The sequence below is a fragment of the Sapajus apella genome, unplaced genomic scaffold (assembly GCF_009761245.1).
Source record: "Sapajus apella isolate SASKATOON/1434 unplaced genomic scaffold, GSC_monkey_1.0 scaffold13, whole genome shotgun sequence".
NCBI lineage: Eukaryota > Metazoa > Chordata > Mammalia > Primates > Cebidae > Sapajus > Sapajus apella.
In genome coordinates this window covers 15,656,600-15,660,971 of record NW_022436953.1, presented here as the reverse complement: position 1 = coordinate 15,660,971, position 4,372 = coordinate 15,656,600, and the positions used below count along the sequence as shown (strand labels likewise).

The following is a 4,372-nucleotide window of genomic DNA, read 5'->3' as shown; positions in this document are numbered from 1 at the left end:
CCCAGCTACTCAGGAGGCTGAGGCAGGAGAATTGCCTGAACCCAGGAGGCGGAGGTTGCGGTGAGCCGAGATTGCACCATTGCACTCCAGCCTGGGTAACAAGAGCGAAACTCCATCTCAAAAACAAACAAACAAACAAACAAACAAACAAAAAAACTAAAAAACTTGGTTTACAGGCTGGGCATAGTGGCTCACGCCTGTAATCCAAGCACTTTGGAGGCCAAGGCAGGGGGATCACCTGAGGTCGGGAGTTCAAGACCAACCTGACCAACATGGTGAAACATCGTCAAAAAAATAATAAAAACAAAACAAAACAAAACAAAACAAACAAAAACCTTGGTTTACAAACATAAGAGCACAATTACTATTGAAAGTGAAGTGTAGTAAGTGGCATACGGCTTTGATGTTTGGCTGTCTAAATGCAATATGAATTTCAGAAATCATCAACCGAATCAGGTCAAGGCTGCTGTGAGCTATGATTGTGCCAATGCACTCCAACCTGGATGACAGAACAAACCCCTGTTTCTAAAAAACAAAACAAAACAAAAAACTATATGGCTGTGATTGGTTTGGTGAGACTCATTCCCTCCCTCCCTCCCTGCCTGCCTTCCTCCCTCCCTCCCTCCCTCCCTCCCTTCCTTCCTTCCTTCCTTCTACACTCACTCAGTGCTTACCACACACAAAGCACTGTACTACATGTTGGTTACAGTGGAGTAAGAAATTCTCCCTTTATTTCATAAATGCTACAAAAATGAATCAGATATTAATAACTCTACTGCCTTCTTTGTCCATCTCAGACATCACTAATCAATTAACGCCCTTGTTTCCAGGGAGTTTTGACATGGCTTCAGAATCTTTTTCAAATCAGCATTCCAAGGTTTAGACTAATCAATTTGGACTGGACTATGCGATACAAATTACTCACCACTCCTAGTAGGTATAACTTCAGTTATGCAAGCCTCTCCAACAACTTTCTCAATAGTAGCTTCCTATACACCAGGATAATTGTATCATTTTTTGCTTCATGAATATAGGAAGACATGACCATGTCAGAGGTAGCTTGAGTTGGTAGAAAGAGCCCCAGGCTGGGAGTCAGGTGTCTACTTTTTTTTTTTTTTTTGAGATGAAGTCTTTCTCTGTTGCCAGGCTGGAGTGCAGTAGTGCAATCTTGGCTCACTGCAACGTCTGCTTTCTGGGTTCAAGTGATTCTCCAGCCTTAGCCTCCTGACTAGCTGGGACTATGGGTGCCCACCACCATGCCCAGCTAATTTTTGCAATTTTCGTAGAGAGATTTTCACATGTTGGTCAGGATGGTCTCGATCTCCTGACCTCGTGATCTGCCCACCTTGGCCTCCCAAAGTGCTAGGATCACAGGCGTGAGCCACTGTGCCCGGCAGATGTCTACTCTTAATTTGGACCTTTAGCTATGCTTTTTTTTTTTTTTTTTTTAATATTAAACAAAACAGTTTTTTTTTTGACACAGGATCTTGCTCTGTTACCCAGGCTGGAGTGCAGTGGCGTGATCTTGGCTCATTGCAATCTCTGCCTCCCGGGTTCAAGTGATTCTCATGCCTCAGCCTCCTGAGTAGCTGGGACTGCAGGTATGTGCCACTATTCCTGGCTAATTTCTGCATTTTTAGTAGAGACAGGGTTTCACCATGTTGATCAGGTTGGTCTCGAACTCCTGACCTCAAGTGATCTGCCTGCCTTAGCCTTCCAGAGTGCTGGGATTACAGGCGTGAGCCACCGCACCTGGCCTCAGCTATTCATTCTTAAGACAATAGCCCTGTGTTCTGCATTTCTCAGCTCAGATATTTAAAATTTTTTAAAAAATTATTTTAAAAATTAACAAATGAGGCCAAGGCAGGTGGATCACCTGAGGTCAGGAGATTGAGACCAGCCTGACCAGCACAGTGAAACCCTGTCTCTACTAAAAATACAGAAATTAGTCAGGTATGATGATGCATGTCTGTAATCCCAGCTACTCGGGAGGCTGAGACAGGAGAATCGCTTGAACCCGGGAGACAGAGGTTGCAGTGAGCTGAGATTGTGCCACTGCACTTCAGCCTGGGCGACAGAGCAAGACCCTGTCACAAAAATAAAATAAAATAAATAAAAATTAAAAAATAAAATTAATAAGTGAAACATTGTTTATATTTATGTTATACCATGTGATGTTTTAGCACATGTATCCTGTGTGGAATGATTAAATCAAGGTAATTAACCTAATGGTACATCTTAAGTAAGCTTAAGATACATCCTGACTTTTTACTTAGAAAACATGGACCTCAATGTTATGAGGTCCATATGATTATCTTCATTTTCCAAATGACTAAAGTGAGGCTCAGAGAAATGAAGGAGGCAGCTTAGGCTCAGAGGGCTGGCAAAAGGCAGGCTCTGTCCTGTCATGTGGCTGTATTGCCATCGTCACTTCGTCACTTCCCCAATGTCCATTGGCAACCCTTAACTAGGACACCTTAAAGGCAAGAGATGTTTTCCTGGAATGTGTAGTTGGAAGCTGTGTTCCACTGAGGCCCTAAGGGTCTTGGGAGAAAACATGAATGTCTGGTTTCTTTTAAAGCCATGTGAGCATACTGGCCAGTATGATGAGCAAGCTGGAAGTGTATGCCAATCACCTGGAGGACGTGGTGCAAGAGAGGACCAGCCAGCTGACCACAGAGTAGAGGAAGGTGGAGGAGCTTCCGTCCATGATGGTGCCCAGGTAGTTGGAAGCACTGGGGTGTTGATGAAGCTATAGCATTGCCATCTAAGCAGCCCCACAAAGGGGGATTATTTCCATGATTACTTTTCTAAGAGGATGTCAGGTTCTTCTCAAAGGGGTCCAGCATGTTTTGTGCAGTTTGGTACACCTGTAAAGGGAGTTAGAGGCAAACTCTCCTGAATCCATAGGAGTCGAGGCTGCAGTTCGTCTTTCACGTGGAAGGTGATGGCTGCAGCAACAGGAGAGTAGCCACTAGATGGCGCCCTCGTTTCACGTGTCCGACTGCTTGCTACCTCTCCGGTATCTGTAGATTCAAAATCTCTCCACAGTATGTATATAATATGTACCTGTGGCTTCACATTCCAATATTGCTCCATTTTTTGTTCTGTTTCTACATGTTCACTCTCTCAACACTTGGCAGAAGTATTTGCTGTTAAAATTCCTCTGCCCTTCTTGCACAGAATCGGGGGAAGGGATTTTTAATGTGATTGGTTGACTGAAATAAAATTGATTTGTGGATTGGTGAATGATTATATTCGCTTCCACAATTGCACAGTCTTTTAACTCTATAACCAATGTACATAAAGAAAATCCTTTTTGTAAAGGCATTATGTGACCCTCTCCCCTAACTCCCCCACAATTTATACCCATCAAATTAAAATATCTCTTTAGAGAAAATGCAAGGGGAGAAGTGGATGTTAAAAGAATTCCTCTAGATAATGAATGTTGTTAACCAAAAGCTTAGCCATTGAAGCAAAAGAACCAATGAGGACAACTTTGCAGGAGTCTGTAGGAAATGAGATAAGATCCCATTCAAAAATGATTCTTTCTCTGGTTTCAGCTTCATTGGAGAACAACTCCTAGCCGGCAGGTCCGTGGAACCAGAACATTTTGAGTCTGTGACAATCTTTTTCTCTAACACTGTTGGCTTCACAAAGCTGTGTTCTCTCAGCTACCGCTTCCAAGTCATCAAGCTCCTCAATGACCTGTACAGTTTATTCGATCACATCATCACAACTTATGATATGTATAAGGTGAGACTCCTCATCCTGGCTGTGAGGTCACAGTGCTCCTTGCCAACTGTCTCCGGGGCATGACTGAGGATGGAACTGACCCCAGACATCAGCCAGGAGGAAGCTCTGTTTCTGTGTATGTCACTTCACGTCAGAAACTCAGTATTTTATTTCCTTCTGCTTTCTTGGAAGAGGTCTTGATTAGTCACAGATGTATGTGCTTGTCAAAAACCACCAGTTTCCTCTGTTTCCTTCCATTATTTTACCTCACACTACGCACTTTTTTTTTTTTTTGAGATGGAGTTTTGCTCTTTGTTGCCCAGGCTGGAGTGCAGTGGCTCAATCTCAACTCACTGCAACTTCCGCCTCCTGGGTTCAAGCGATTCTCCTGCCTCAGCCTCCCAAGTAGTTGAGATTACAGGTGCTTGCCACCACGCCTGGCTGATTTTTGTATTTTTAGTAGAGACAGGGTTTCACCATGTTGGCCAAGATGGTCTTGACCTCCTGACCTCAGGTGATCTGCCCTCCTCAGCCTCCCAAAGTGCTGGGATTATAGGCGTGAGCCACCTGCCTAGCCACTTTTTTTTTTTTTTTTTTTTTTTTGAGATGGAGTCTCACTCTGTTGCCAGGCTGGAGC

The 4,372-nt window shown here is 43.8% G+C and overlaps 1 pseudogene; it reads left to right on the top strand.

Annotated features, from left to right (window-relative positions):
- LOC116554212 overlaps positions 1-4,372 on the top strand; it is a 55,569-nt pseudogene that overhangs the window by 44,374 nt on the left and 6,823 nt on the right.